The sequence below is a fragment of the Marmota flaviventris genome, chromosome 6 (assembly GCF_047511675.1).
Source record: "Marmota flaviventris isolate mMarFla1 chromosome 6, mMarFla1.hap1, whole genome shotgun sequence".
NCBI lineage: Eukaryota > Metazoa > Chordata > Mammalia > Rodentia > Sciuridae > Marmota > Marmota flaviventris.
This window is the reverse complement of record NC_092503.1, coordinates 75,338,548-75,366,033: the sequence shown is the minus strand read 5'-3', so window position 1 is coordinate 75,366,033 and position 27,486 is coordinate 75,338,548.

Genomic DNA, 27,486 nt, shown 5'->3' with positions numbered 1-27,486 from the left:
AAATAAATGATCTCATACTTCATCTCAAAATCCTTGAAAAAGAAGAGCAAAACAACAGCAAAAAATGTAGAAGGCAAGAAATAATGAAAATCAGAGCTGAAATTAATGAAATCGAAACAAAAGAAACAATTGAAAAAATTGACAAAACTAAAAGTTGGTTCTTTGAAAAAATAAACAAAATCGACAGACCCTTAGCCATGCTAGCAAAGAGAAGAAGAGAGAGAACTCAAATTACTAACATACGGGATGAAAAAGGCAATATCACAACAGACACTTCAGATATACAGAAGATAATCAAAAATTATTTTGAATCCTTATACTCCAATATATTAGAAGATAGTGAAGGCATAGATAAATTTCTTAAGTCATATGATCTGCCCAGATTGAGTCAGGAGGATATAGACAACCTAAACAGACCAATATCAATTGAGGAAATAGAAGAAACCATCAAAAGACTACCAACTAAGAAAAGCCCAGGACCGGATGGGTATACAGCGGAGTCTTACAAAACCATTAAAGAGGAACTAATACCAATACTTTTCAAGCTACTTCAGGAAATAGAAAAAGAGGGAGAACTTCCAAATTCATTCTATGAGGCCAACATCACCCTGATACCTAAACCAGACAAAGACACTTCAAAGAAAGAAAACTACAGACCAATATCTCTAATGAACCTAGATGCAAAAATCCTCAATAAAATTCTGGCGAATCGGATACAAAAACATATCAAAAAATTGTGCACCATGATCAAGTAGGATTCATCCCTGGGATGCAAGGCTGGTTCAATATACGGATATCAATAAATGTTATTCACCACATCAATAGATTTAAAACTAAGAACCATATGATCATCTCGATAGATGCGGAAAAAGCATTCGACAAAGTACAGCATCCCTTTATGTTCAAAACTCTAGAAAAACTAGGGATAACAGGAACATACCTCAATATTGTAAAAGCAATCTATGCTAAGCCTCAGGCTAGCATCATTCTGAATGGAGAAAAATTGAAGGCATTCCCTCTAAAATCTGGAACAAGACAGGGATGCCCTCTCTCACCACTTCTGTTCAACATAGTTCTCGAAACACTGGCCAGAGCAATTAGACAGACGAAAGAAATTAAAGGCATCAAAATAGGAAAAGAAGAACTTAAATTATCACTATTTGCAGATGACATGATTCTATACCTAGCAGACCCAAAAGGGTCTACAAAGAAACTATTAGAGCTAATAAATGAATTCAGCAAAGTGGCAGGATATAAAATCAACATGCATAAATCAAAGGCATTCCTGTATATCAGCGACAAACCCTCTGAAATGGAAATGAGGACAACCACTCCATTCACAATATCTTCAAAAAAAATAAAATACTTGGGAATCAACCTAACAAAAGAGGTGAAAGACTTATACAATGAAAACTACAGAACCCTAAAGAGAGAAATAGAAGAAGATCTTAGAAGATGGAAAAATATACCCTGCTCATGGATAGGCAGAACTAACATCATCAAAATGGCGATATTACCAAAAGTTCTCTATAGGTTTAATGCAATGCCAATCAAAATCCCAACGGCATTTCTTGTAGAAATAGAGAAAGCAATCATGAAATTCATATGGAAAAATAAACGACCCAGAATAGCAAAAACAATGCTAAGCAGGAAGTGTGAATCAGGCGGTATAGCGATACCAGACTTCAAACTATACTACAGAGCAATAGTAACAAAAACAGCATGGTACTGGTACCAAAACAGGCAGGTGGACCAATGGTACAGAATAGAGGACACAGAAATCAATCCACAAAACTACAACTACCTTATATTTGATAAAGGGGCTAAAAGCATGCAATGGAGGAAGGATAGCATCTTCAACAAATGGTGCTGGGAAAACTGGAAATCCATATGCAACAAAATGAAACTGAATCCCTTTCTCTCGCCATGCACAAAAGTGAATTCAAAATGGATCAAGGAGCTTGATATCAAATCAGAGACACGCCGTCTGATAGAAGAAAAAGTTGGCTACGATCTACATACTGTGGGGTCGGGCTCCAAATTCCTCAATAGGACACCCATAGCACAAAAGTTAATAACTAGAATCAACAAATGGGACTTACTCAAACTAAAAAGTTTTTTCTCAGCAAAAGAAACAATAAGAGAGGTAAATAGGGAGCCTACATCCTGGGAACAAATCTTTACTCCTCACACTTCAGATAGAGCCCTAATATCCAGAGTATACAAAGAACTCAAAAAATTAGACAATAAGAGAACAAACAACCCAATCAACAAATGGGCCAAGGACCTGAACAGACACTTCTCAGAGGAGGACATACAATCAATCAACAAGTACATGAAAAAATGCTCACCATCTCTAGCAGTCAGAGAAATGCAAATCAAAACCACCCTAAGATACCATCTCACTCCAGTTAGATTGGCAGCCATTATGAAGTCAAACAACAACAAGTGCTGGAGAGGATGTGGGGAAAAGGGTACTCTTGTACATTGCTGGTGGGACTGCAAATTGGTGCAGCCAATTTGGAAAGCAGTATGGAGATTTCTTGGAAAGCTGGGAATGGAGCCACCATTTGACCCAGCTATTCCCCTTCTCGGTCTATTCCCTAAAGACCTAAAAAGAGCATGCTACAGGGACACTGCTACATCGATGTTCATAGCAGCACAATTCACAATAGCAAGACTGTGGAACCAACCTAGATGCCCTTCAATAGATGAATGGATAAAAAAAATGTGGCATTTATACACAATGGAGTATTACTCTGCATTAAAAAATGACAAAATCATAGAATTTGCAGGGAAATGGATGGCATTAGAGCAGATTATGCTAAGTGAAGCTAGCCAATCCCTAAAAAACAAATGCCAAATGTCTTCTTTGATATAAGGAGAGTAACTAAGAACAGAGTAGGGTCGAAGAGCATGAGAAGAAGATTAACATTAAACAGGGATGAGAGGTGGGAGGGAAAGGGAGAGAGAAGGGAAATTGCATGGAAATGGAAGGAGACCCTCAGGGTTATACAAAAGTACATACAAGAGGAAGTGAGGGGAAAGGGAAAAATAATACAAGGGGGACAAATGAATGTCAGTAGAGGCGGCAGAGAAAGAAGAGGGGAGGGGAGGGGAGGGGAGGGGGGATAGTAGAGGATAGGAAAGGCAGCAGAACACAACAGACACTAGTGTGGCAATATGTAAATCAATGGATGTGTAACTGATGTGATTTTGCAATCTGTATATGGGGTAAAAATGGGAGCTCATAACCCACTTGAATCAAATTGTGAAATATGATATATCAAGAACTATGTAATGTTTTGAACAACCAACAATAAAAAATTTAAAAAAAAAAACGAACCTCGTGACATTTAAACATTCATTAGAACTCCAGGTCTGTTCTAACTAATAATATATTTTTTAATGCAAGTAAGAGCTGATATCAAAGGAAAAACTAAAAGGGCAACATTATCATTGTTTTTTACATGACTTTGAAATACCAGTAAATGAATTCTCTGTGTATAAACCTCCCAGACCTAATTTACATACTCAGTCAACAAACTTGTTTGAAAGCAAGATTCTAGTTTAATTAGCTCTGATCTCCATCACAGACCTAGAGTCTGAAAACACTCCAGCCTGCTTTTCCTGTAATCTAGCCAGCTACTTAATTCATTGTCTTTAAACCAGTTCCACAGTCCTTGCGTCATCGATGCTTTTCTATTTGCACTAGTTTATTGCTCGATGTGCCAGTTACTTGATAAGTTTATTTGTGTGCTAAACTCTCACAGATTTCCTTGCTCTTTGTCCTTCAGTCTACCACCTCTCCTTTCTGTATTTCCAACCTCTTTCTCTCTTGGGCTCTAGATATTAACTTAACTCCCCTACCGGGAAAAGTCTTGCTATGGGCTACCAGTTGCAAAGACCTCACTTTGGAAAGACTGTAGAGAAAGGAGGTTTCTGAAACTTGAACAAATGTACCAAAGATGTCTATATGCCACTTCTGCTTGTCACTTCTTTACTCCCTTGGCAGAGAATTAAAAGAAATTAAAAATATATCCTGTTATGACAGAACAGTCATAGTGCTGTACAAACTAGAAAAGGAAATGATTTCTCATTTCAAGGAGGAAGAACTTCATGATCCCCAAAGTAATAAAACCCACGACGCCGTCTAAACAATTGGCTCTTAAGCTCAAGCAGCCTGTGGCTTCTCTTGTACAGTCTCCCTGTGCCTGCAGTCTACATAGGTCAGTCTTTCCATTTTTTCTTAGACCTATGGCTTGTTTCAATCTTACTTTCTAACTCTGAAGGCCAGAACTCAGCTCTGATTCCCACTTTTCTCCCATCACACTAAATAGATGCACCCTCTCAAGTGCTACTCAATCAACACTTATTGACAGAAACTGTGGTCAAAGGAGGTAAAGGTGGACTTAAGTAGTCTGGTGAGAACAGCAGTCCCGGGTGAGCACCCCAATTCCCTCAGCAGTAATTGCATAACAGGAGCAAAAGGGTCTTAACAAATTAATTAGACTATTCAAGTATATTCCATGAGATGGTTATAGCATCTCTCATGGCTACAAAGCTAAAATAACTTTTCATGACTCAAGTTAAAACATGTTCTATAACAGTCACTTGTTATGCAGCTCTGAACCAACATTCTGATTCAACAACTCTGCAGGCCGGGGGTGGTTCTTAGGCCTGTTCCCTCAGGTGAACTTTCACAAAAACCATGTGAAAATATTCTTAGACTTCTACATGTTTTTATTTTGTTAAGCTAGAAGTAGACTAATTCGTCTTCCCTTGCTCTTTTACATTTCCTAGAGAACACCCTAGTTTCAGTCTAGAGTAGGTTTGGGGAGCTGTAAGCTCTTAGATTTGAATCACATGTAATTCACCTTAGCATCACTATTAACTTATAAAAATATGTTGCTCATACAATGTCTTGAACATTATCTAGATTTTTTACAGTTGTGAAAGATTTAAAAACAAAACTTCTAAATTCTGAGCTTGGATTGATCTTGACTTTTATTCATTTATCTTAACCCTTGACATTTGGAATATCCTTTCTCCTAGGAATTAAATGAGAGGGCAAGTAAAACTGTGATAAATTAGAACTGATATTTTTCCAATATGCATTTTTTTTCCATTTACAAGAGTAAAATGTTCATTTATCCATTCATTCATTCATTTAATAAATATTCATTGAGCACCTGCTATATGCCTGGCCCTGTGCTGTGCCTATTATAACAGAGGCAGGTCTCTGATCTGTGGAGCATGGAGTCAATTAGGTATGAACGGACACAAAGAGAAGAGGATTGTCTGGGAGGATTAATATGGGTACCCAGAAGGGACAAAAAGGATATTTCAGGGAAAGCAAACAATATAAAAAAGGTCTGCCTCACTTCCCTTGAGGAGGCAGCTATTTAGGTATAGGAATTTCCACTGTAACTCATATATAAATATATACATATATATGTGTATACACACACACACACACACACACACACACACATATATATATATATATATATATAGTTCCATATTAAAAGCACAGCTGAGCTCAAAAGAAACAGATACCTTCATATGTTCAGAATATATAAAGCAAAACTGACAAAACTGGCCCATCCACAATCACAGTGAGAGATTTCAACATTATTTTCTCTTTTATTTTTATTGATTGATTGATTGATAAAGGGGGAAAAGAAGTTTTATTGCTTTGCTAGCAAAGGAGAAACTCAGGGGACTCCTGACCCAAAGATTGGATTCTGTGCATCAGCAGGAAGAGGGGACTTTAAAAGAGGTGATTCAAAGGCTACATTCCACATGTTCTCTGTCAGGAGTTGTAATTCACTCATTAATTTGAGAGATGGTCATTTCTGATATTTTCTGGTACCATCCTCAAAATCTGGATTACTTCGTTCCTATGATGAGTGTGAACTCAAGGACAGAAAAATCTGCCTAAAATGGGGAAGAAAGATACTCCTGATTCCCCTGAGATTAGGGGGAAGGAGAGATGAGGGAGGAGAAGGGAGAGAGGCAGAGAAAGAAACATGTTCATTTTAAAAATAAATTGGCTGTGGCAGAGCAGCAAGGGCTATATTCAAAGCATCAAGTGGACCACTGTTACATTTCCTCACTGTTAATTTCTACATTCCATTACTATGGAAGGCTGAAGATTTAACTAAGAGGGTAGGGCACTTGCCTAGCATGTACAAAGCCCTGAGTTCAATCCCTAGTATCAAAAATATAAAGTAAAGTTCCATTCATATGGAAAAATAGGCAAAGACATCTCCAAGCTGCTTCCTGCTGAAAGAGGGCAAAGTTGGGGTAAGCAACCCAAAGTCCTTGTTCTCTATTGGGTGGGGTGTGGACAGTTAAGGACATTCCTCATCAGAGCAGTTCAGAGGTCCACAGTGGCAGATGGAAGGTGACTGGACAAGGCATCCATAGAGCAGTGATCACGCTAAGACAACAATAAACAAGACAGCAAAGCATTACCTTTTTGTAAACAATTAGCACAAAAGCAATAATATTATAGCTAGTCTTTGAAAACCATGAAGACAATAACTCATAATCACATTAGTGAAGAACATAACACATTTATCAGTGTAGGAGGTTAGGAATATTTGTAGGTCTGTGAAATTGGGCTCAAATTAACTCAAGACAAACTTGCAACTCTAGAGCCTTTTGTGATTATTATTATTAATCACTCCCACACAAGAGCCCTTACTTTATAGTCTCTAATTTTACTTACTTTTGGTAGGACTGACACAAGTATACATCTTAAGTTACATTAAAAAAATTATTTTTCCTTTCAAATGTCCATGTAGGACTGTGCTAGGTTGTACTCTCATGACAGGTGTTTAAGACCAAGTTGGTCAAAACTGACCTTATTCCTATCTACTTGAAAGAGTCAGCTGAGACTCCTCAAAGACCACTCTTAAGAACATGTGTCAAGCCTCTTGGCTCCTTTAGCTTTCTTCTACCAGTGGTGCCATTTGCCAGGATAGGTCAGAGTCCTGCTGACTATATGTGGCTTTTCTCGGAAGCATCAGGGACATGTCCCTATCAATGACCCTCCTCTTTGCAGAATGTGCACTGGTTGGCTTCCTGTTATCTAGGGTCCTTTTGATCTCCCTGATCATCAGATTGGGTGACTCACCAGAATTGCAGGGCACAGAAAGGGGTTCCATCATTCTCTGAGTCCTAACTGACCTTAGAGTGCAAGGGCCAAAATTCAGTACTCTTTTCTCAATAACTCAAAAAGCAACTAGAAAAATAAATAAATATGGATATAGAATATTTGAATAAAATTATGAAGCAACTTGGCCTACTTGACATAGGATGATGGCACAGGTAGTGTATTCTGATTTGTGGTGTCAAACTTCTGTGAGGCATGAAGGCAGTATGTCTAAGGGAGGTATTAAGCTATCACAAAGGGAAAAATCTAGTTGAAGATCTCAGATACTGTACAACAATTAGATTAATAGCTCTTTGAGGACCGAAGCTACCTTATATTTTTGTTTTTAGCACCAAGAACATTACAGGATTGTTCAGCCAATCAATGACCCTTTTGTAGCAATTATAGATGAAGTAATTGGGTTCAGATGAAATCTCATCTTTGAAGGTCTTTCTGGAACTACAAAATCATACCTTGAAGTGATCAGCCTCCTCCCCTTACCCAAAACCCCATTCAAGTTCAAGTGATCATGCTCATATATTCAACTTGCATATTGAAAACATTTAATATATTTTTAAGTACATTATATAACTTTACTGAAAAAAAAATTCTCATCCATGGAGCAATACAATTCTTCTTATGGGGGTTTATACATCTCAGTCATGGAGTGCTTGCTTAGCATGTGTGAGGCCCTGAATTCAATCCCCAGCACTACAAAAAGAAAAAAAAATCCATATGAGAATATTTTTGAGATATCAGTTTTTCCAAAATTAATTTACTTTTGAAAAATTTGTTCTAATTAGTTATACATGACATCAGAATGCATTTTGACACATTGTACACAAATGAAACACAATTTCTCATTTCTGTGGCAGTACACAATGCAGAATCACATCAGTTATGCAATCATACAGGTACATAGGGAATAATGTCCAACTCATTCCACCATGCTTCCAATTGCACCTCTTACCCCTCTGCTCACTCCCCTCTGCCCAATCCAAAGTTCCTCCATTCTTCCCTAGCTGCCACCCCCTATTATGAATCAACATTCTGCCTTTGGTTTTTTGGATTGGCTTATTTTCCTTAGCATGATATTCTTCAGCTCCATCTCTTTACCTGCAAATGCCTTAATTTTATTCTTCTTTAAGGCTGAGTAATATTCCATTGTGTAGATATACCACATTTTCTTTATCCATTCATCTGTTGAAGGACACCTAGTTTGGTTCCATAGTTTAGTTAATGTGAATTCAGTTGCTATAAACATTGATGTGGCTGCATCACTGTAGTATGCTGATTTTAAGTCTTTGGGGTATACACCAAGAAGTGGAATAGGTGGGTGCTGGGAGCCATTAGCCAAGTGGGTATGACAATTTCCTTGCCAGCGTACCCCATGTTGCAGTGACATTGAATGTAGGTGACCTTGTTCAAGGACCAAGGCGGATTAGGGCGTTCCCGGTTTAGGTTCCAGGTTTAAGGTTTAAGATTATTCCTGCTGGGAATAGGGCGTATCCTGCTGCCTGAGTTCCCCTTGAGTTCTCACGGGATTCAGACAGTATATTTTGGAGATAGAAGCCCAGTGGAGGTGGATTTGGGCAGAGAATGTGGATTTGGGCAGAGAACGTGGATTTCCCCAGAACGTGATTGTAGACGGCTGGTGTGAGTTCGGGAATAAAGAGTTGCTGTTTGAATCTACAAGCTGTGTGGTGGCTCGTGATTGTGTGCCCAGCCAGACTGTGGCATTTGTGCCCAGCCAGACTGCGGCATTTGTGCCCAGCCAGACTGCGGCAGGTGGGTCAAATGAGGGTTCCATTCCAAAGAAAATATTTAATATTAGCGGTGAAAATATCAGCATCTTTGTCCTGACTGCACCACTAAATGGCTATGAGAAACTAAGCAAGTCGCTTCATCTCTCTGGGCTGAATAGAAAATGAGAAAGTGAGACTAAGCTGTTTCCCAGAACCATTCAGCTCTCAGTCTGGATGCCTGTGTGTGATAGATGCCTTTTCCTTTTCCTCTTCCTCAAGAGCTTTAGAACAATTCTGTCCTGGAGAACAGTGCTCCTTTCAATCCAAATGCAAATAATAACATAGAGCGAGCATAAATGAGCAGTTGCTATCTCTTCACCCCACTAATGCAAAGTGCTACAAAGATTAAAGTGGCAATTCTAGTTTGATTCCAGAATAAGCCATTGAGGTTCACTCAGAGAAAAATCACCAGTATAACAGTAATGAAGCATCCTAAAAGTTAGTATCTTAAGACAACAACCATTTTATTTGTTCATAACTCTGAAGCTAGCTGCAAGGCTCTGCTGGACTTGCCTGCAGACCCTCACACAGCTACAGTCACCAGGAGCTCACCTGGGCTGGATGCTGCTCTGCAACAGCATAACTTGCACCTCTGAAAATTGGTACTGTCTGTCCAGTTGTCTGTGCTTCTCTAACAGACTAATCAAAGCTTCTTCATTTGGCATTCACATTTGTAGAGCACTGGATCTCTTGAGGCATACTTTTGAATTCAGAATGCCTTCATTCCCCTGAATTCTGTTAGGCAAGCAAACTATATGGCCAGCCCAACTTCAAGAGGGAGGAGAAACATCTCCATCAATTGACAGAAGATGGCAGAGATACACTGCAAGGGAGAGTGAGGTGAGGAGTGAAGAAATTCCTAATCATCTTTGTAAACAATTGACCACACTTGGTCAGAGCATGAAGGCACCAGGTAAACATCTTTTTAAAGGATATGTGTCTTTACGTGCAAAGCCCTATGGTTTATTTCCAGTCCTAGGAGAGAGCAGCAGTGATGCAGACTAGATGTCTTACTGATGGGGAAACCACTGGGTCAATGATGAGTGTATATTCTGGTGTGCCCCATGGAGTGCAGCAGGGGGATTTTGGTTTTGATTTTGGTTTTAGTTTGCAGTGGAACTGCATTCCCCTTTGCTCCATGGATAGAAAACCTATTGAAAGTAAGGCATGAAATACTGACCTGCAATAACACCTTTCTAGAGACAGTTACACCTCTGTAAGAAAAATACCATAGGAAAATTTGATTTACCCACAGCAAATAAGATTTGTACTATTCTCTCTTTGCTTTAGTGCCCTCTTGTCTTTACAAGTAAAAAAAAAAAAAAAGCAAAACAAAACCTGTCAAACCCATTCAATTAAATTCAATAAATATGTATTTAATGCCTATGTAGTGTCAGGAACAAATCTCTGGAAATAAAACGATGCTGAAACATACGTGCCTTTTCTCCTATGCCTGACATAGCCCAACGTAGGAGGTTTCTTTAAATCCTGGAAATACAGGTCATTTCTTACAATTGTTACTATTGATGCCTCAAGAATTCTCTCCCCCAGGATTGGCTGCTCCAGTTATCCCACCTTTCAGATGAAGATGACAAGCAAGACTTAAGCAGCTCCTTACTTTTGGGTATTATGGGGCACTCACATATGCTGCTGCTTCTGAATAAAATGCCTTTTTGCTCTTCCTACCCATTCTCTAAGTCTCAGTCCAGTGTTTCCTGTTTGAAACACTGCTCCACAGTCTGGGCATATCTCCCACAAACGTCACTCCAGCTGTTACTGCTGGTTTGCATATCCATCTCTTACAGGACTTTGAGCTGCTGAGTCTGAGAACAGATATAGTTGCTTATCTCTATAAGCTGAACAAATATTCAATAAATGTTTGATAGGGGATTTAAGAAATGAATGAAAGAACAAACAAATAAGCCAAAGGGTCAAAACAGCAGTCGCTAGTCTGCACTAATATTTTGAACCCCTTGTTGGGGAGGTCTCTGCCTCTCATTTCAAAACAACAGAACCTATTGCCCTTTGTTTCTGCCTCCCTTCATTTTCCCTTCCTCTAATGGACTTGAAGAAAATTTTAAGATTCATAATCAATTTTTTATGTTACTCTCAAGGGGATCATAGACCAATGACTTTCTATACAAAGAAAGATCTCCATTTACAATTTTACATTATTCTCTCTTTTTTAACCAAGCAATTACATTTCATGTTTCAATGTCTGAATTCTTTCTTCTTAGGCCACATAACAATGTTAACTCCTATTCTGACAATAGTTGTATGTTTTACTTCAACTGAAATAGAATATAATTTTATTGGAATCCTGAAAGCACTCCAATGAGGTTGGTTTTATGCAGGTACTAAACCGTATTGAGAGACTCATGCTTAGCTGAGCCTAGAAATGGGTTAAGTCACAGATCTACCATCTTTGCAGCAATTGCACGGAGGAAGGGGATGAGGAAGGCTGGGGAAGTGGTGTTCATCTCTCAAGATGGCAGCCACAGGCAGCTATTGAGGCCATAGAGCCAGCCAGCTGATCCCTAATTCAGTAATTGCCAGTACATGTGTGTCACCAGACTAGAAGAAACTGTTCAAAATGACCAAAAATAGAATAAATCTCCAATCTCATTTTATTAAATAATAATAATATGGTAGCACAAGGAAATGATACCTTTGATAATCTAACAAAAAAGTCCTTAGATTCCTTGCAGGTAGATTCTGCTACATTCTATTTTAGATTCTGCTACATAAAACATGACTGGCATGATTACAATAAATTACATACCTATGAGTCAGAAATTGTGTGGAATCCAAGTCCAATAGATGCAGCTAATTAAATCATAAAACTTGGAGCAGAGTTGGTTGAGTACTTTAAGCTTTGGTTATGTGTGTTTGTGATACTGGGAGTTGAAACTCAGGGTGCTCTACTATGGAGCTACATCCCCAGCCCTTTTAATTGTATTTTTGAGACAGGGTCTCACTCAGTTGCTGAGGCCAGCCTCAAACTTGCTGTTCTGTCTCAGCCTTCCAAGTCACTAGAATTAGAGATGTGCACCGCCACACCCGGTGAATACTTTAATGTTTTACATTTACAGCTACATTTAAAAGTGAAAATGATGAAATGAAAAAAACATATGGAATGAAGTGGAAAGAGAGAGCAGTTCACAAGGATACTCACCTCTTTCTGGGGCTCTTCTGAAAAGTTTTTTTGTTTTTTTCTCATTTGACTTAATCATCTCTGAAACAAAAATGCATATTGCCAGAAAATCACTAAAAAGGAGATTCTCAAGCCTTGACAATTATCTATTTTTGGTACCAGGGATTGTATCCAGGGGCACTCAACCACTGAGCCACATCCCCAGACCTTTTTATTTTGAGACAGGGTCTTACTAAGTTGCTATTAGGGCCTTTCTAAGTTGCTGAGGCTAGCTTTGAATTTGTTATCCTCCTGCCTCAGCCTCCTCAGCTATTGGAATTACAGGCATGTACCAACAGGCCTGGAAATCTAGAGTATTTTTTTAAGTGGAGATTCTCATCTCTATTTCAGGCATACTGAATGAGAATCTCTTGAAGAGAGTCCAGGAGTCAGTACTTTTATCTTTCCAAATTAATCGAATGATCATCATTTGACAGTCATTGCTTTAGACTGGTGATTAAAAAAAAAAAAAGACAAATTCCACATATATTGCTACAGGTTGAACAATGTTCCTTCAAATTTTATAGATTGAACTCTTAACCCCCAATACTTAGAAATTGGAGAGAGGTTCTTGAAAAAGTTAGTCCAGTTAAAATGAGGTCATTAGAGTGACCCTAATCCAATATGTCCCATGTCCTTCTAAAAAGAGGAAATTAGGGCAGAGAGAGGCAGAAGGAAGATCATGTGAGGAAACAGGGAGATGGCGGCCATTACAAGCCAAGCAGAGAGACTGCAGAAGAAACTAACCCTGCTGGCACCTTGATCGTGGGCCTCCAGCCTCTAGATCTGTGAGAAAATAAATTTCAGTTGTTTCAGTCTGTGATATGTTATGGCATTCCAAACAGATTAATAAATGTACTTTCCTATTCCAAGAAGACATTTTAAAGGGTATTTTGTGTAATGAAAGAGACATTATATTTCCCATGGAAAACAGTCCCCATTGAAATGGCTGCTAAGTTCTGTTCAACTTCAATGGGAGGAGAAGTTGCTAAGGAAGAAGAGAAAGAGAACAGATTCCAAAAATGATGAAGGTTAACCAAGAGCCGATCAGACAGGATAAACAACATTCAGGACCATTCAAACCATAGTCCTAAAAGAATGAGCTGTAATACAATGACATCAATAGGAAACAGCATTCCCAGCAGAAAAACAATGAAAAGTAATGCCCAGGAAAACCTTCAGAGATTTGTCTCAGCCTTCCCTCCCCAGAAGGAAACATTTTGTTTCATTCATGTAGTTAATACCTATTTTTAGGCTACTTCCTAGGACTTGGACACTCACTATAGTCTAGTTATACAAAGATGATTAATACAGGAGTCATGTGGTCTAAGAATGCTAGTGTAGAAAACAGAGTTCTAGACCTGCCTAAAGGTCCAATCCCAAAAAAGCACACTTAAACCTTCTTCAAGACATCTTCAGTTCTTTGGTTCTCTACCTCTTGGTAGAGCTCCCAGGTTCCCAGGTAGGAAATCCACAGCTGTCCTACCCCAAGAACAAGGGGATGGGTGTGTTTTCAATGACTGTGCCTCCTTTGGGTTGTGATGTAAGAGCAATACTTTTCCTATATCCTGACTCTAGCGCAGGGCCAGGAACACAGACTGTTCTCAACAAATATTTATTGGACTAATTAATAGCTGAATCAACTTTCTCAGCCTTAGGACCCCTCCTAGCAAGTCTGGCATACCTTCCCTCTCCCCTGCTCCCTGGAACCTTTCTAGACACAGTTTGCCTTAATGAATTCTCCCAGAAGGAGCCACATAAGCAGTGTGGGGAAGCAATTAAAAACAAAAGCTGACTGGGCACACTGGTGCACACCTATAATCCCAGCAACTTGGGAGGCTGAGGCAGGAGGATCACAAGTTCAAGGCTAGACTCAGTAACTTAACAAGGCCCTAAGCAATTTAGTGAGACACTGTCTCAAAATTTAAATAAATAAATAAGTGTTGTGGGTGTTGCTAAGTGGTTAAGTGTCCAGGTTCAATCTCCATTATGGGGGTGGGGGCGGTGGGCATGGGAATTGCTCTCAGTCCAGAAAGGTAAAAAAGAAAGAAAACAAGTTCATTACTGAATCAGTTTTAAACCAGAATGTTATGCTCATCATAAACAATTCACTAAAAAGATTGCAATGATAGAAAGAAACCGTTTATAGAGATCAGTGGACACAATTCACTTATGTTTTCAAGATGAAGTTGCTCAATTTATTGTATCTTTATGATCAGAGACAGGATTTGACGTTTGAAGTCCAGATACAGTTGAAATAGCCAGGAGGTTGGAAGATGGAGTCTTCCTTTCTCTGATTATTACACTTCAAAGAGATGGGCTACCAGGTCCATGAGGAAACAGTTATTCCTGAGTTATGAGACTGGCAATAGGTTTATTTAGCATTTGGCCTTGTACCAGCAAGGCAGCTCCGTCCTCCTGGAACCCCATGATCATCAGAGTCTCCATAGGACTGGCTCGAACGTGAGTACACAGGGACTCGGGTGTTCTGTCCACCGAGACTATTGTTTGGATATTAAATGTCCCCCAAAGCCCATGTGTAAAAGGCTTGGTCCCCAGTCTGTGGCACCATTAGAAGGTGGGAGAATATCTAAGAGGTGGAGCCTCGTTGGAGAAAATTAGGTTAAGTTACTGGGGACATGTCCTTGAAGGGGATGCCAGTACCCGAGTCCCTTCTTTCCCTCTTTGCTTCCTGACTGCAGTGGAGTGAGCATATTCCTCTTCCACAAGCTCCCAAAAAGATATATTACCCCACCACAGGACCAAAAGCAACAGACTGACTGACCATAGACTGAAATTTCCAAAACTTTGAACCAAAATAAACCATTCCTCTTTTCAAGTTGGTTATCCCAGGTGTTTTGTTACAGTAACAGAAAACTCACTGACACATCAGGTTTTCTAGCCCTGGCATTGTATTCTGAAGCCAACTCTAGGACAAAAAAGTGAAACCTCCTTCTGAAAAGCAACACTGTAGCTGCTTTAACCTTGAACATTCAGCAGCATGGCACAGATTTTGAAATTAGACAGGCCTGTGCTTAAATTCATACTTCACTATGAACTAATAGAACAATCAATTTTTCCAATACTGTTTTTGTCTATAAAATGAAGATACTAATACCTTCTACAGAGAGCACATAGAAGGGTTATTGACAGCTCTTATTACTGCTATTGAAGCAAGAGTGTGTGAAGGTTTTGAGCACACACTGAGTCCGAATGCCTGCTTTCATCCACTTTAGGCAAAAGCACTATCCCATTCCTAAAGTTTCCTCATGGGTAAAGTGCTTGAAAGAGCTGCTATACCATGAAAAAATTCAATGTTGGCTATTATGTTTTTATTTTCATTAGTGTTTCCAAGATGCTCCATGAACCTCCCATCTTAGCCAGTCCCCCATCCCGCCTCTTTTATATGGATGAGAATTGGACAGTGTTAGAGGTATAGTCTAATTCTGTCAAATTGTTTCTTTCATTTCTAATTAGGTAGAATCTTTGGAATTGCAAAGTCTCTGGACAAATTATTATCAGGATTAAGCCGATTTAAAAGCAAGTGGAAATAATTTGAAAACCTAAAGAAGCATAAAATTCCAAATCTCAGTAGAGAGAAGGCCTCTGGCATGCATTTAAAACTCACTGCCTTTTCCTTCTTGATTTTTTTTTCCTTTATTTGACAACTTCTGATTTTAAAGAGAAAAGCTTAGCCATTCAGGTCTAGTTAATACTTATTTAACAATTTACTTCACTTGTAACAGCACCAATTATACCCCCAGCTAGAGAATTGCTGTAATTGTTCTCCAAATATATAACAGTCACATTCTTTTCTGTTACTAGGACAAGATTGGATCTGGGGGCAAAGTTTAGCACATAAATCACTGTAATCAAGTTCACTCTAACAGCTGATAAAATAGCATATTAGATGAAGAATATTTCAAAACATCTGTATTAATTAATCAACTGCAACCTATTTATTATCATTTAAATTAAATTTAAAATAAAGTTCTTTTGTAGTGTCTACTGAGACTGAAATAAACTGTGGATCTCAAAAATAAAGCAACATCCTAGAACTGATGATATTGACTCCCAGATCTCAGCTGTTCAACTGTTCGGGAACTATGGTTAAAATTGTCTCCAGGTTTTATCTGGTCAAATCATAAGCCAGGCATAGCAGAGGGTGAGAAGTGCAGCAGGTAGATAATAACATCATCTTTGGTGCCTCAGCCCAATGGAACACTGTTCAGTCTTTCCCTTTTCAACCAGCGGAGCATGTGTCCCCTTTCCAGGATTGACCTTATACAGATTTGCATCCTAAATCTGTCATTTACTAGCTATGCCACTTTGAGGCAACCAATTAAACTCTCTAGGCTTCAAATTTCTGTTCTTTAAGTAATGAATAGTGATAACTTTCTTCTATGTTTACTTGGGGAATAAACGTGACAGTGTGTGTAAATTTGTTCCCAAACACTGTGTCCACTTTAGGACTACATGACCTACTAGTCAAAGGATATATTGTCATCTCCAGACTACAGCACATTCAGTGCTATCTTATGAACCCCACAGGCAACTAATCTAATTCCAACCCCTCTTCCCAGTCTTCACTTTATCCTGCTTCCTCCATTATCCTGCCATTCCATACTGAAACCATCTCTCCTTGCTCTGGAACCCCCTAGAGCTGGTATTTTTACACCATTCGTAGCATGTGGGCATGTTCTGCGGGTGGTCCATTTTTTCTTAGTCCCATCTCTGTCTCCATATTCCATCCTTGAGAGCTTCTTTGGTCAGCACTGGTGCCTTAGCCACACTTGTCTGCCTCTAGATTCCTCTGAAAGCAAACCCTGAAGCAACCCGGGTTCAGGTAGTTTACTGGAAAGATGATCCCAGGAAGACAAGTGGAGAAATCAAGTCAGGAAGGGGAGGAATACTAATAAAAGGGTACATCAATGAGCTGATTGTTACTGAGGCCTCTAGAGCTCAGCCCCACAGAGGACCCTCTGAGAAGCACCTTTCAGAACTGTCCTACTAAGAAATGGAGGAGCTTGGAATATTTATTCATGGCCTCTCGTCCCCATTGCTAAGGGCTTTCCTTGGAGCATCCAGCCAGCACTTCTGGCAGTCCTGAGTGGCTGAGTAAGCTCTTTTTGCTGCAGAGGGGAAAACAGAGCCAGAGACACATATAATGGGAAGCTGAAAGTGTGTGTGCTAGAGCTCTCTACTGTGGGTGAACTCAGCATTGGAGCATCCACACCTTCTGCTATAGTGTTCAATTAAAAGCCTAGTTAGAAGTGAATGAATGGAAAAGTAAATATTGCAGAAAGGCTGCCTACATCTCAATGCAAAATCACTTTCCTAACAACATTCCACCTATTTCTTTTTATACCGCTATTCTATGTAACCCTTTTATAGTGTTTGGGGGCCCAGTTCTGAAATGTTTCAAAATAGAGATCAAGGACATTTTGTTTTCTGGTTCTGTTTTCTGGTTTCTGCCTATTGCAGTAAGAGATGAAGGGGAATGTGGGAGCTAATGGCTATCATGTACCTCTCTCTCTCGCCAGACTCAGTGGCATATGCTTGTAATCCTGGCTGCTAGGAGGCCAAGCAGAAGGATTGCAAGTTTAAAGCCAGCCTTAGCAATTCAGCAAGGCACTGTTTTTATGAATATTTCTAAATAAAATGTATATGTAAAAAAGAGGGATGGCTGGGAATGTGGCTCAGTGGTGAAGCACCCCAGGGTTTAAAAAAAAAAAAAAGAACCTTTCTCAAATATTTCTTACAAGATGTACAGGTTCAAATGGTAAGTCAGCTCTCAGGTTGGAAAAACAACTTAGAATTTCTCAAGTTTTCCAAAGGTCCAATAGAGAGAGACTTGTGACTAACTGCTCAAGTAGCCCACATCCTGGTGGTTCCACCTAATGAGCCATTTCTGCCAGCTCCCATCATGTTTTCCTTAGTCCTACGAGGACCATGACTTTATGTTTTCATACACCGTTATTCCAGGAAGACCTCCGAGCAGAACAAACAACTGTGTGATTCTAACTCACTCCTATCCGTCATTACTCTTCCTAAACACAGTGGGTGGTAACAAATAGAGGAACATAATTTGAGTGCCAACATGTAATACTTCTAATCAGGCTAACACAATTCACAAAGGAATTTCTTGGGAGGACGTCAAGCTTTACATCTTACATTTCTCTACATTAATAATAAGATTAGTCTGAAATCAGCTAGTAAACGTGAAAACAGTAATAAAACCCAGAGTTCCTTAGTAATTCTTGTCCATTGTAGTCCTGTTGTTACGTAATATCCCCTAATATCTTAAATTAGAGCTAAGATTCTCAGATCAGGCTCACAGTCCTTAAGGATGCATTAAAATTTGACCGGATCATTAGCACACACACCTCTATTTAGAAGGCAGCCTTTAATGAAAATAAGCAATTCTGGGAAATCATATATACTCTTAAAACTGATGTCTCAACCAAAATGACAGCCTTCATGAGTAAGTGTGCTGAGGCAAAAGGAAATGTGAAAAACTCTGCTCAGGATTAACCTTTTTGGGGAAGGGACTGGGAAAGACAGTAGACTTAATTGGTCGTATCTTTCCTAGCCTTGTATTTATGTACACAACCAGGGCAAACTACACATCCTGTAAAACCACAAGAGTGGGAACCTAATATGTCATACTTTATGTAAGTATGTTCTGCCAAAATACATTCTACTGTCATGTATAACTAAAAAAAAAAAATTTAAATTAAAAAGAAGGTAGCCACACACAGTGACTAAGAATGTCTGAACTTCCTTGGGGTTGGGGGCAGATGAACTTTCTAAAATTATTCCTGCCAGAACTCCCTCTTTCTTTCCTTTTTTCTCACCCACCTCCTCTCCCTCCCTTCCTTCCTTCCTTTCTTCCTTCTTTTCTTCTTTTCTTCCTTCATTTCTTTAATTAGATTATGGGGCTAAGCTGAAAAGAAAGTCATTTTATTCAGGTAGGCTGTGATTTTCCCACCAGTTTTATTCACAAACATAAAACCACCTAAGTACTGCCAAATATTCTCAGTTCCCAACTTTTACAGCTACCTTCAAAGGACAGAATTCTTGAAGCCCCATGACAACCAGGAAGCCTCAGGCTGAACACTCACAAACTACATCTTTTTCTTGACTCTATTTTTAAGAAGCAAAAGTAAAAGGGAGTAGAACCCAAGAGAACGGAAATGGGAAAAATAAAAACAAAAATGTCTGTCCCAGACACAGACTCAGCAAGGCCTGAACACTCTCTAGGTGGAAGTTGAGAATAACCCTCAGCCATGGTGAATATCTTTGGGAGTGCTTAAAAATAGGAGTCATGTGGCCTGGGGTGTAGCTCAGTGGTAGAGCATATGCTTAGCTCCGGGTTCAATCCTCAGCACAGGAAAAAACAAAGATAATAGAAGCTTTGGTCACTAAGAAGCAATGTGTTCTCAGCTGCTGTGGGAAGAAAACAGCAAAGATTACACTGAATTCTCAGACCCTTTTACATGCAGAATTGTACCATGGTGGTCATTTTCTTCTCCCTCTGATGCAAAAAAGTCGTTTTTATCCTGGCTCAAAGGGCTAAGCCCAGCTGAGAATTTTCTTGATTTTTCAGAAAGAAAATGAGCCCCTCAAAGCAATGCCAGCCTGTGGGGCTTACAGACTGAACACAGTCTGGAGGAGGAGGTGACTGGTTACTCACAGAGTCTCTTCCCAACCTCTGGGAAAGATGACTCCTTATTGATCATTGCCTCCTCTGTCCTCATCCGGAAGAACCCTAGTGAGTCATTAGAGTTTTATTTAATAAAATTGATAGGGCAGTGAAAGTGCTTAGCAGCTGCTTTTGTTCATTTTTATTACTATTATTTGCTTCCTTCCTTCATAATATCTTCCCATAAGAACTTTTTGGTGGGTTGGGCAATGCTCCATGAATCCCACCTAGAATTGAAATGCACTTTCCTTCCATAATAAACAGTACTCCGGAACGTAATACTTTATGAATTAAATGTTTGTCATTTGCCATCAGGCCACCATAGCCATGAATAATGTTCTTGGAGAATGTGGAACCTGAATTCCCAAAAAGGTCAACCTTACAGACGGTTGGCAGATGAACAGAAAACACTGGAGCCATCTCCTTTATTACCAGTGTCCACCAGAAGATGATAAGAAACAGACTGATGAGACAAGCAATGTGTGTTCAGATCAAAGCTACCCACCCAGTGAAGGGGACAGGTGAAAATCCAGACTTCATAATGCCGTAAGCCAAGTCCCTGGTTCTGAGACTGCCCTGCAGCCTCAGTTTTCTTTGCATGAAGAAACTAGCCAGCATCCTCCTGATGGCAACTTAAAGCAAAATACTCCTCTCTCATTTTTCACAAGACACCTACTCATATGGGAATATAGTGATAATGGTTGAGTGGAAGGTGAGTATGCGCACATATGTATCACATTTTCATAATATCACACATACACACACACACACGGAACCCCATGTCTAGGCCCCGTTTCCAGATACCCCAGTTCCAGCCACCACACTGCACACTGCGTATAACACCTTCAGCAGGGTCCTGTCTTCCTCTGCTACTTCTGTCCTGAGGACCAGCCTCTGTCATTTCCAGTCCCTTCCAGAATTTTAGTGAATAAAAATCTCTTCACATAAATAAATAATTGAATGAGAATTTGGCACATAACTGCACTTAGTGTCTATTGGTGGAATATGAAAGGGAACAAATGAATACATGAATGAACGGAACTCAGCTGTGGGTATTATCAAAGCAGTTGACCCTAGGATGAAGTGAAATCAAGTATTCTCACAGGATACATCAAAATGGACAAGAAGGCACAAGGAATCTGGCTCCCAACAAACTGCCTGATAAGAGGAAATAAAAACCAATGTCCCACAGAGGTGGCCTGTAAGCTGGAATATTTTCTAAACAAATAAATATAGATACCATGTGAAGCTGAAGCCAGGAGTTAGCGAAGCTTCCTTAGAAAAGCAGATAGGAGTGCAGTGCCTCTGATGAGAAGGGAGACAACCAGGGGACTGGATTCCTGTCACCAGAGCAGGTCTCCTTGCCTGCATCATTATATACCATGGCCAGCCTTGGAGCAGAGCACAGAGATGTGGCTTTGGCTATGAATCCTCAGATTCAGGGAACACCTATCCCTCTGCTGGATATGAAGGAATCATATTCTCAGGAAATAAAACTGACTGCATAAACCAGCATTCTGAAAAGTCCTGAGAAATGAATTGAGTTCAGTAGACACTCCATCACCATCTGGAAACCACGCATTTAAAGCCTTGAGAGAGGTACGCCCTGTGACTAATTCAAGATGGGCAATGTTGGTGCCCAGGTTTTTGTAGGCAACAGGCAAGTACAATAGAATCTGAGGCAGATCCCATAAATCAATTCCTTCCCTTTGCCTTCTGTTTGCATCAGTCAAAAGAGATCTGGCAACAAATCAGTTCGCCTGGTGAAGAGCTCTCAGACACCAGAACATGAGTAGGAGCTCCGGGTGCTTCCAGGTAGACAGAAAAGACAAGTGTCAGTCTTGATTGGACTCAGAAAAACCCCATGCCAGTCACCAGAGAACGTTTCATTTGCTTCTCTAAAACTAAAACAATCCCTCCAGACCACAGTCCCTAAAGTTTCATTCCAATTCATGTCCTTCCAGTCCAACTCAAGCATGTGGCCATGAATTCAAAATAAAAAAAACTGGTTTGGAGAGCCACAGTGCTTTACAGAGAAAAACAAAAACCAGTAGTTATTATTAAGGGAAAAGTTGCACACATCTTTGACTCAAATCTGAGAAAAGGTGGATCTGAAACCCAAGTGGTTTAACATTCAAAACTTTCTCTTGCCCAGGTTGGTCTTAATATTTTAATGTTTGATAAGCCCTTGCAGAGACTAGGTGGAAGGCTGCCCCAACTCCAGGCAGACATGCTTCTTCTCCAGCCCAGCCTTGATTCTGTCATGGGGAAATCTGGAATCTGGAGATCCCAGCCCTTTGGAGACAGCCCCTGCATCCCTCCTGCTGTCTAGTCTTTCTCTACTTGAACCATCCACTCTATCGCACCTTTAGACACCTGTTTCCTTCCCTAAGAACCTCTCTTACAGGGAAGCCACCAGCCACTCAGCCCCTTTATGGAAAACATAAAAACACACCTCAGAGCATGGTGGCTGATGGCGCCTCTGAGAGGCAGGGAGCAGCCTTCGGCAAGCCATACAGGGCTCCCTTCATCTTGGAGGGTCCCAGGCTGACACCAATATATGCCCCATGGCCTTGTCCTTATTCTCCTCCTCAACTCTAATTCACAGTCCAACCAGGGAACACTGTAAGCATGTCCCAAATCATCTGGAGCTTCTTCACTTACAAAGAGCCTTGGGTGACAATTTTTCTAATTTTATCCTTGTTAGACTGTCAATGAGAAAGAACTAAGAGGAAAGCCCTAACCAGGGATTTCTTAGTCATGTCATCTGTTGATAATTTCAAATAACCTGTTTATTTTTTAAAGTGCCTGTCCTACCTCTTTTCCCCTGAATTTTTAATCAAAATTGAATAGATTTGGGCTGTTTGTGTGCTGGGGCCCCTTCTGCTGTGGCTCTCAACATCTCCCCTAAGACAGGAGGCTGACGCCTTGAGGTCAGCTCATCCGATAACGGGTAAGGACCATATGTACTATTGGACAACCTAAGGCAGGCACGGTCCCTAAGCCACATGCTTGTTGTTTAAACAGAGAGAGGGAGATGTTGAGAGCCACAGCCGAAGGGGCCCCAGCAAACTTCCAGCTGCCAGCTGATGATTGGCTCACAGAGGCCCCAGCAACTTCTAGCTGATTGGCTCCTCTGCGGTGATGCTCATTGGGCTGTTTCCCTGCCCTTTCAGACTAGGGAGCTGCTCATTGGGGGACTTTTTTGGCTCCGCCCACATGAAACCAGCCAATCAGCCTCAAGAGCAGGAGGAGTGGGGGAGGTTGAGAGGCTTGTGGGAAGCCGCTGGTGGCAATTGGGCTCTGAAGGTTTTTCCTGAGGAGCTGTTTTGTTTGGCATGTGTGGTTCTAAAAATAAAGGTCATTTCTTTTGACAAGTGGCTCCTGAATTGTGCCCAGCCAGACTGCGGCATTTGTGCAATAAAATGTGTTTATTTTCCCATGACATTAAAATCAATTTTGAAACATTGCAAAGTTTGTATAATATGCCCATATATGGAAGTACCTAAGCAACTCACTCCGTCTGATTGTGATAGGTTCACTTAAGCATTATCTGTGTCTGGGATATGGCAAAGGGTATGTAAACAAATAAACTGAGGCCACCCATTCTGCATCCATGGACATAGTTTAACATGCTCTTTTGAAGATGACTAAATCTTCCAAGTGAGTTGGGAAGCATCACTTGCCCTGATACACCAAGGAGGAGGTAGTATGTCCAGAGCACTCCCAGGTCCCATCACCCCTTCTCTGCTCCTCTGTGCAGGAAGCTGAGTGATGGACCACATCAAAGGGTCCCTTTGCCTTCCAGAGAGCTTGGTAAATGTAGAGCTGAAGGACATCAGAAGGAGAAAGGACAGATAGGTAATTGTTCTCTGACTTCCTTTCTGTGGGGTGGGCCCTTCCAAAAGGCACAGTTCCTTCCATCCCAGCTTCTCTCACGGCAGCTTCTGCGTATGTTTCTCTGTGCTGTTAACCTCTCTCCCTGTTCCCTTTGTACCCAGGCTGTTTCTAGCCCCACACTATATTCCCCAGAGGTTCCCAAACCCTGCCCACCACTTTGTAAACCATCCCTTGATGAAACCCTTCTAAAGTTATCTTATTCTGTTTCCTTCTGCAGCCCTGAAAATACAGCAGGAGTATGCAAATATGAACACTCTTTTAATTATGGCAGGCCTGTGTGTACACAAAAAGGGGTGGGGCCAGCTACAGGTTTCAGAGATCACCTGGGGGGCAGGGGGCGGGGGAGATTTCAATGGAGTGAGAAAGCCCTTACCCAGATCAGAGTGCCTCCTGCCCACATTAAATTAGACCACACACTGCCTTCAACCAGCATCCTGTTTGGGCAACAAAACAACTCAGAGCTTCATTCATTCATTAGGTAAATATTTAGTGAATGCTTATCAAAAACATCTATGTGGCAGGCTCTGTTCTAAGTATCTCACTTCCCATCATGCTTTTTATCTCAGTCATGAGACTAAAGGCAAGACAGACACACCCACACACTTACACAAGCACACACTTATCATTATCACCACCACCACCATCTCTTACCTGCCCCTCAACTTGGTGCCTCACCTTCAGCCACATCCCCCATCTTCCATCACCCAGGACCTTTCCTTCTTATAAATTTTACATAAGAGACCTCAGATTCCTAATCTTTGACAGGCCCCTCACTTCCAGCTTTCTCATTCCCTCGCTCCCATACCACCTTCCTCATTTCCTCACTCCCATACTGCCTTCCTCCTACCTCCTAGAGACATATAAGACTTTAATCCCCTTTTATTTCCATTCATTTGCCCTGCCAGGACTCCCCTTCCTTCCTTGCTGAGGCCCCACTTTCCTAGCAGGTCTCCCTGCATTCAGTGTCTCCTACATACAAATCATTCTCCTTCTTGCCTTTGGGATGTATCTGAAGTTATGTCCTCATATGCCACTCCCCCAAATTTTAGCAAAACATAACTATCCTGGACTCTTTCACCTTTCTTAAACTTGACCTAACCTCTGGGGCCTCAGACACCTTGGCTCCTGTGTATCTTCCTCTCTGGGATGTCCTCTTCTCCCCTTATCTTGGGAATCTCCTAAATAACATAGATTTCCCGTCTGTCACTTCCCTTCTCACTTTGGTGGGTGAGGCTGAGAAAGAATCCAAAAGAAACAAAGTATTTAGAGGGGATTTTACATCTCTGCAGTAGGTTCATCAAGGAAGCCCTCTCTCACAGAGTGCCTACGTGGCCCAACACTGCTTTGGGGGCATGGATTCTCTGGAAATGCCTGTGATGGGTGTGGGGTTCTGCCTCCACCCAGTTCAAGCAACTGGCTTGCTCTGCTGTATCCCTGCTTACATCATCTGGTTCACAAGCCAGAACTACTTTTCATGTCCTAGGGCAGCCCTTTGCCCCTCATGGATTTGTTTGTTTGGTGTCTGCTTTCCCCACCTATCATTATTTAAGTATGGCACTAGAACATTTCCAGGAACCTAGAAGTGCTATAAATATTGCCTGAATATTTACAGATTGCTTGAAGGGTTCATTTTAGCCCTTCACCCAATCACCAAGTCATCTATGATCCAAGCTGGAGAGGCCAGGGACATTTAAGTTCAAATCTGACCATATCTCTGATGCTCAGAAGTCCCAGATGCTCCTGGGCTTCTGACTGGTATAAATGCTGTAAAACGCAAACCTTTTATCATGGCAAGAGGAGTGTGTTCTTGATCTGGCCCCTGCCTGCCCTGAGGGTCTCATCTCTCACCTGGGTTCACATTTTATCCCTCCACCTCGCCCAGGCAATGGGAGCTATTACTTCCCACATACCCCACCTCCCTCCCTCCATACAGCTCCTGTACACCCTTCCCTGTACCTTTCATCTCTCTCAGATCTACTCACTTTTTGAGCACTTGTTCAACTCCTGTCTCTTCTATAAATTCACCCTTCTCACCTCCATCCCCATCAGTTTTGAAAATGAGTTCCAGGTCTTGGGGGAAACTATGGGGAACTTGAATAGTCAGGCAGGCTGTAAAGGCAGAAATGCAGGTATAAGAAGCAAGGTAGCGGACTGGGGTTGTGGCTCAGTGGTACAGTGCTTACCTAGCATGTGCGGGGCACTGGGTTCAATCCTCAGCACCACATAAAAATAAATAAATAAAATAAAGGTATTGTGTCCATCTACAACTAAAAAAAAATGAAGAAGAAGAAGAAGAAGAAGAAGAGGGAAGGAGAAGGAGAAGGAGAAGGAGAAAGAGAAGGAGAAGGAGAAGGAGAAGGAGAAGGAGAAAGAGAAGGAGAAGGAGAAGGAGAAGGAGAAGGAGGAGAAGGAGGAGAAGGAGGAGAAGGAGAAGAAGAAAGAAGAAGAAGAAAGGAGGAGGAGGAGGAGGAGGAGGAGGAGGAGGAGGAGGAGGAGGAGGAAGGTAGCATTCATGACTGTGGAAAAGTGGAATCCCAGGGCCAGCATCAAAGAAGTCCTGGCAGCAGAGTTGGCTTCCTCTTCCTGGTTAACATTTATTTAGCAGGTATAGGACTTTTTTTCCACAAAATGCTTTACACATTGGAATTAACTTAATCATCACATAATGCAATGTGGTAGGACTACTGTGGTTTTCATTTTATAGATGAGGAAACAAAACCACAGAGAAGTTTTGAAATTCAAGTTTCATAACCCCCTCAAGATCTTTCAGCAAAAAGTGGTAGAATCGCTGTCTGGCTCCAAAGCCAAGTATTTAGCCAAGGCTGTTTAGTGTTAGTAGCTTCCTGCACAATGGCCTTCAGTCACAGAGAAAGTCATCTTGGGCATGACAGTCAGTGGGACCAAAGGATGGTCTTGCTCCTGAAGACCAGGAACCTCACTTTGCTTTGAGCTCCAAAATCATCAAGCAACCCTTTAATTATTGCTGATTCAGAAGGCACTGGGCCTTTGGGGAAAGCTTGGATCACGGATGTAGGATTCAAATAAAGAATTATACTCCACTGTAAATAGATAAGAAAGCTTTCTGATTTGTAGATAATCTCTCCTATATTTGATCAGGTCAAGTTTGAATCCACCGAAAATCTGGTTTGGGGATCTTCTGAGTCGAAAGACAGAACTCCAACTGCAGGGACTCTACCCCTTCATTTTTCTTGAGCTCACCCAAACTAGCCTTCCCTCCTGATACTGCTACATGATTCTTTAATGTCATTAAATCCACAGATAATTGGTTTGCTTTACCTGAGCCACTGAGATTGAATCCCTTAAAGCACCACACTTCCCACCTTTTTCCAATCCCTCACCCTATCCTGGGGTAGGCAGAGCCTTACCAAAGAGACTAGAGGGCTACTGGGACAGGGACTAGACAGAGCAATGATACCCAAATCTCTGCAACTGTTTGACATGTCATATTTATCAAACATGATACTGAACATGGCAGGCATAGCTTATGTCTCCATCAACTAGTCTAATTGTCAGCCAGATCACGTTCTGAAAGCAAGGTAAAAACATGTTGGCAAACTAACATATCAGCAACTGCAAATAAATAAAACTTGCATGGCAAGATTATAAAAGGTCAGTCCCAATATGTGCCAACTATTGTTACTTCTGAAGTGACATTAGGTATATCCAGAGTGTTCATGATGGTAGAAAGGTAGTTAGAATG